The 6,929-nt window shown below is 39.8% G+C and overlaps 1 long non-coding RNA gene across 1 annotated transcript; it reads right to left on the bottom strand.

Moving 5' to 3' along the window:
• Nucleotides 1-2,676: 2,676 nt before the first annotated feature.
• On the bottom strand, nt 2,677-5,083 carry LOC143421915 (uncharacterized). The gene is made up of 3 exons (XR_013101515.1): nt 4,846-5,083; nt 4,630-4,725; nt 2,677-3,880 (listed from the first exon to the last, which is right to left on the bottom strand). It is a non-coding gene; the product is annotated as an uncharacterized LOC143421915 (long non-coding RNA).
• Nucleotides 5,084-6,929: the final 1,846 nt, after the last annotated feature.

Below are 6,929 nucleotides of genomic sequence, written 5' to 3'. Positions count from 1 at the left end.
CTTTTGATTACAGAACTTGTATATCCTTTTCCTCAGATGTCTGACCCATATGTGCACTGCCCCAACTCTATGCATCGTACAATGTTTGCCTGTCCGAAGCTAATTAACTAAAAGTACTCTATATTTTGACAGCTGGGATAGGCTCCAGCGCCCCCTGCGACCCTGAAAAGGATAAGCGGAAGCAAATGGATGGATGGATGGATGGATGGATGGATACTCTATATTTTGTTTTGTCTTGAGCAACCCTTAAGTTCTTTATATTTTGCTTCCAAGGAGCCAGAGGTTCTTGTCATTTTTAAAATGGTCTTAAGCAAAATGATCTAGACGTCTTCCTTAACAATTCCATATTTGAAATTTTTTGGTTCAAATAAATGTAAGTGGTCATAGAACAAAGAAGGTCAGTAGAGAGGTACAACAGGGAGTGTCTACAGCCACCTGTAAAAGCAGTGTAGGCTTTGTCTGGGCCACTTCAGCCAGTGGTGCTGAGGTTCTTGTCAGATTTGATGCAGTTGTGAATGCAGAAAAGTACAGCCAGATTTGACCCTCCATGCAGTACCATCTGGAATGTGTCTGATTGGCAAAGACTCCATTTTTCATTCCAAAGACACCTCTAATGCAGGAAAAGCGTCCCTTTGTAGAAAAACACAATGGGACACTATTGAACCTTAGCATAGAGAGCTGTTCTTGAGGACTATTTGAAGAAATTACAAGAAAACTTCACCAAAAGATTTCAGACTATGTTGAAGAATAAAGGTGGTCGTTGCAAATATTGCTATTCAAGCTATTTAGAATTTTTTTTAACTGTGTTTTTGCTTTAGTGTTTCCTATTTTCACTGTCCTAATTGTATTGATGCATTGTATAGCAGATGGCTGTCCCTCCATGAGCCCAGTTCTGCCGGAGGTTTCCTCCTGTTAAAAGGGAGTTTTTCCTTCCCGCTATCGCCAAGTGCTTGCTCAGATGGGGTAGGGTGATCGTTTGAGTTTTCTCTGTATTATTGTACATCTCTACCTGACAATATAAAGCACCTTAAGGAGATATATATAAGTAAATAAATGAAATTGAAATGAACAGAATTAATATTAGGTCACAGAGGTACTATCAAGGGCGTAGATTTGGTATGGACGGAAGGGACATGTCCCCACCAATATCCAGCGATTATTGAATTGTTCCCACCAATAATTTGATCTCTTCGAGTAAAGAAAAACAAACCCGATAGAAAGAAAAAAAAAACGATCTGTCAATGTCTCATTCACCCAGCGGAGCAGAAAGAGTTAAATTACATTCTCTCCTACATCATGTGACTAATATGGCCAATGTGATTAGCTGTGCCTTTCAGGGAGCTCTGTTTAGTTTTAGCAGCGGCAAGCCTGCGCTGCAAGGACCTGCAAGGAGGAGAGGAGGACGGCAGCAAAAAGGAAGAACCTGGCTATAAAAAAGTATTTTTCAAAGAAACCTGTAAGATTCTTTACAAATCCTACCATGTGGATTCATGGATTTTTTTTTCACATTCTGTCTCTCACAGTTGAAGTGTACCTCTGGTGCAAATTACTGACCTCTGTCATCATTTTAAGTGGGGGAACTTGCACAATCGGTGGCTGACTAAATACTTTTTTGCCCCACTGTATGTCCTATTTGTCAGGTGTCAGAAGAACCAACACAGAGAGTAATGGTGACACAAGATCACAGGTGAAATTGGATGATGACTTGTTGGTTCATGACTGTATTTGAAGCACATGTGTGACTGCATGTATGTGGAATGTCTCACTGTTATTCATCAGGTGACAGAGGCAGCTCTGCCATGTTGTAGCTCAGAGGTGAAGAGGCGAGGTCACAGGTGACTGACTGATGTTTTGGTGCTATAGATTAACTAGTATTTATTATCACGACAGTTGTTAGGCTGCTGATGTAAATTGATTCTTTAGTGTACATTTGACAAAGAATCTGAATTGACATTTCTCACTTTTTATATGGCACAAATCAATGTGTTATTTTATCAGGTGGCAATATGTCCTAGTGCAGTCAGAGGGGAAGAGCCAGGGCCAAAGGTGAGAATCAGAATCAGAATCAGAATACTTTATTGATCCCTGGGGGAAATTAAGCACAGAATAATAATTTTAATCTCAGGATAAAATGCAGGTACTGAGGATGAAAGAAGCTTCAGTGCTCTCAGAAGACTAAAAACATGGCTAAGGTCAACAATGACTCAAATGAGATTAAACAATGCTGCTGTATGTCCACCAGGACATACTGGACAGTATAGATGTAAAACCAATATGCCAGCAGTTTATCTCAGTTAACGAGAGGAGAAGGCATGTGTTTGGCTGCTTCACATACACTGTAAAACCCAATAAGTTAATTTTACTCAAAACTTTTGGTGAAACTGATTACATAAAATATTTTAAGTAACTAAAACTTAAAAATAAAAGTTAAATAAACACACTTTATTTATTAGCTTTAGATAAATATTTTTAAGTACCATTGACAAATGTTTTTATGTTATATCCACATTTTTGGTTTAGTACTCTCTACTTGATATTTTGAGTTTCAAGTACAAATCTAGCTCAAGTAACTTTAAGGAATTAATTTTTAGTTTCAAAATGTTAACCATTTTAAGCTAATACAACTCAAAAATTTAAAATACAAATGCTTGTAATATCCAAATCTACTGTGTTTTGAATTTGATATAAAAAAAAAGTGCCCAAAATAATTACACTTGTAAAAACATAAGACAGAAAATATAAATTCAAGTTACAAATTTATTGAGTTACTTTAACACATAGCCTTTCTAACAAAAAGCCCAAAGACATAAATCCACCACATTTTATAGGGAATAATGTCGGAAATTTTGGCACAAGGTTACAATATTAGAAATAAAGAATTTCACAACATGTTTTAAGAGTATTCAAATTTGATTAACACATGAGTATGGCCTTTTTATTAAAAAACAAACAAAAGGAAAAGAAAATCCTGCATTATTAGGTGGGAAAACCGAATGAAAGTTATAGTATAGTGCAGCTAATACACTGAAATATAATTGTTAACCTTTTTAATATGCCAATACTGTGGTTATGCAAAATGCACATTTGTAGAGTGCAATCACAGTCTCAACAACAAAGCAATAAAACATTAAATAGAAAAATACTTCTTTAGAGACATAAAACAAAGTGTTATAAACCTCCTTAGTGCCTTATGTCAGTTATGAATAGTTCAGGAGGAACGTTCCTTACGTGACATTCAAGATCCCACCTAGAAGCCAGAAATGTAGTGAGATTGTCCTTCATTTTCTCTATAGATTTACAGTTATCTAACTAAAAACACAATCAAAATCAACTAAAAACACAAGTGATGATGGGGGAAAAAATAAATTAATAAAATAAAAATCACCCCTTTTACTTTGGATGTGGCTTTTAGATAATGAAGTATGAAACAGAGTCTGCAAAGATTTCTTTATTCTATTCTCTCTTTAAAAAAAAAAAAAAAAACTTATCCAGACTTGGAAACATGATAAACTGAATTACTTGCTTTAACAGGCACTTGAGGGCTGTGTAAGAACCCTGGACATTATTCTGCTGCCAAAAGATCATTTTTAAGACTCAGCACTTTGGGCTTCAACTTCCCACCCTCCAGACCCATCAAAACGTTCTGAATGAAGTCAAAAATGTTGGCCAAACATTTTGGGTAGCTTAGGTGCAGGGCGTAGGTCAGTCCAAATATCACTAGAAATGCATCAGCCAGGGTGGTGAAAACAATGATCATGTTACCCTCGACCAAAACTGCAGTCTTCTCAGGGCAGAAGAATGTTGCATCGCTGGAATTGGCTCTGATCAGGACTCGTCCAAGTGGCACTTCACTAATATCTGGTCTATCAGAATGCATCATCTACAGAAAACAAAATTACTTCATGTTAGTGCATTCAAATTCAAATTTTATTTGTCACGTACACAGTCATACACAGTACGATATGCAGTGAAATGCTTGGACAACTGCTCGTGACCTAAAGAAAACAAAAAAAGGAAAAGGCTATGAATAAGATAGGAAATAAATATGAAAAATTAAAAAGGGAAATAAATATGAAAAATTAAAAAGGGTAAATTTTACTAGGAAGGAATAAAATATAAATTAAGGTTAAAAATGAAATAACTGTACAACACAAATTAGAATGAAGGGTAAATTTAACTGGGAAAGAATAAGATAAAATATATAAATTAAAGTTGAATTTCTCTTAGTTTCATCTATACAAGTCACATTTCTGGATTATTACTAGCTCAGAAATCAATTGTTTGAACAACAAAAAAGCCACAACACACCAAAGATTTGAGAAAACAAACTGACAAAAATAGTACTTTTAGTAAAGCAAAGTCATACCTCTTCGTAGCAATAACAACAGAAAGTCAATAGGAGTTATATAGTTTTTTCATTTGTACAGTGATGTATGGTTGGGCTAGGAACATTATAGAAGGTCTACACACATTAAAAACATGTAGTGTTTCCATTATGTGACATGGACACTGTTGTAGACAGATCCAAGCATGGAGATGCTTCTCAAACTGTCAAAGTGTCATAATGTTTTGAGAAATCTAAACAAGGATGCTACTAAGATATTGTTCACAACTTTGTCCAAAACTTACATCCCATGTTTTGATGAAGGTACAGGTGTCTTCGTACAAATAGGCAGAGAGGGCATGAAGCACACCAGCACTTTGGGCATGGATATCAGCTTGTTCCTACATCACAAGAAAATTTTTATTTTAAATTATTGGCTAACCTAGTCAAGAATGGTAATTAAAATTGAAAAATTGATCAAATTAATTAAAGCTCAAAAAACAAGACAAAAACCCACTAACCTGGAGATTATAGCTTCTGAAGAGCTGAGACAGGACATCAGACACGTTCCCTGTGCAAACAGCTTTCTTTCTGAATAAGCTCTGGAGCCGGGGAGCATGTTGATCCAGCACAGCATAAAAGTGGTTTTTCAGGTGAAGGTTTGTAATCCTGTGGAATTCTGCACAGATCTGAACACACAGGATACATTTGTGTTTACAAGTTTCAATTAGTCTATAAATCTTTGCAAAATACATCAAAATCCTTACACTCCAAAGGCATAATTTGTTCAGACAGGCCAGATAACAGGAGTTGATATAAAATACATCTTGTTAGATACATCTATATACATTCTTACCTGGGACTGGGTGTCATATGCTGTGGGAGTGTCTGGTCGGGCGTGGTCCAGGTTCCTGTCATTCGTCCCTGGGGGTGGAGTTGGCCAGCTCATCACCTGTTGTCAATCTCCGGGGCTCCACCTAGAGGGTTTTTAAGCCGGCACGGCCTGCCACTCCTCGCCAGTTCATCCTGCTACCATCTGTGGTAAACTCGCCCTCCTCTGAGCTCTGACTCTGTATATCTGGACCATGGGTTAATGTGTTTTTGTTTCCTGTATTCTTCAGATTCACCACCCGTCGCACTCATCAGTAGTGCTGGTTTGGTCTCCACACCTCTTCAACCTGAGCCTGAGGTTGGGAAGAGTCCCACAGCTCTGGAAAACCTCCTGTGTTGTACCAGTGCCAAAGACTTCACGCCCCAAGGACCTCAACAGCTACAGGCCGGTGGCTCTGACATCCCACCTGATGAAGACCCTGGAGCGGTTGGTCCTGGCTCAGCTTCGGCGCCTAATAAGCTCATCACTGGACCCACTTCAGTTTGCCTACCAGCCTGGCATTGGAGCGGATGATGCCGTCATTCACCTCCTACATCGTTCCCTCGCTCACCTGGAGACCGCTGGAAGCACTGTGAGAATCATGTTCTTTGATTTCTCCAGTGCCTTCAACACCATTCTTCCCTCGGTTCTAAAGGACAAGCTGGTGAACTCTGGAGTGGACCATCACCTCACTACCTGGATCCTGGACTACCTCACCGACCGACCACAGTATGTGAGGACTCAGGGCTGTGTGTCGGACAGGGTCGTCTGCAGTACGGGGGCCCCACAGGGAACGGTTCTGGCTCCGTTCCTCTTCACCATCTACACTGCAGACTTCTCCCACAATTCCACCCAGTGCTTCCTGCAGAAGTTCTCTGATGACTCTGCAATAGTCGGCCTCATCACTGATGGGGACGACAAGGAGTACAGAGGTCTGACCCAAGACTTTGTGGACTGGTGCCAGCTGAACTACCTCCAGATCAACGCCAGTAAAACCAAGGACCTGGTGGTAGACTTCCGCAGGCACAAGCATTCTCCACTGCAACCACTGAACATCCAAGGTATGGACATTGAGGCTGTGGACAGCTACAGGTACCTTGGTGTTCATCTGAACAATAGACTGGACTGGACTCATAACTCAGACGCCCTCTACAGGAAAGGGCAGAGCAGGCTGTACCTGCTGCGGAGACTCAGGTCGTTTGGAGTGGAGGGCCCACTCCTGAAGAAATTCTATGACTCTGTTGTGGCTTCTGCTATCTTTTATGGCGTGGTCTGCTGGGGCGGCAGCATCTCTGCTGGGGACAGGAAGAGACTGAACAGGGTGATCCGAAGGGCCAGCTCTGTTCTAGGATGCCCTCTGGACCCAGTGGAGGTGATGAGTGACAGGAGAACGGCGGCTAAGCTGTCATCCCTGATGGACAACATCTCCCACCCCATGCAGCAGACTGTGACAGCACTGAGCAGCTCCTTCAGTGGGAGACTGCGGCACCCACGGTGTGGGACGGAGAGATTTCGCAGGTCTTTCCTCCCCACTGCTGTCAGACTCCATAATAAAGACTTTAACTGATCAAGCACACACATCCATACATATGCAATAATACTAAGTGCAATAATCCTTTCTGTCATCGTTGTATTTTTACTCAGTTGTATATAGTATTTGTATTTGTATTCTATTTTTATCTTATTGTATATTTATTTTATTTTATTCTACTGTATATAGTATTTTATTTTATT

The sequence above is a fragment of the Maylandia zebra genome, linkage group LG14 (genome assembly GCF_041146795.1).
Source record: "Maylandia zebra isolate NMK-2024a linkage group LG14, Mzebra_GT3a, whole genome shotgun sequence".
In the NCBI taxonomy this organism is placed as follows: domain Eukaryota; kingdom Metazoa; phylum Chordata; class Actinopteri; order Cichliformes; family Cichlidae; genus Maylandia; species Maylandia zebra.
Note: the sequence above shows the minus strand (reverse complement) of the source record. Positions and strands in the feature narration are given on the sequence as shown.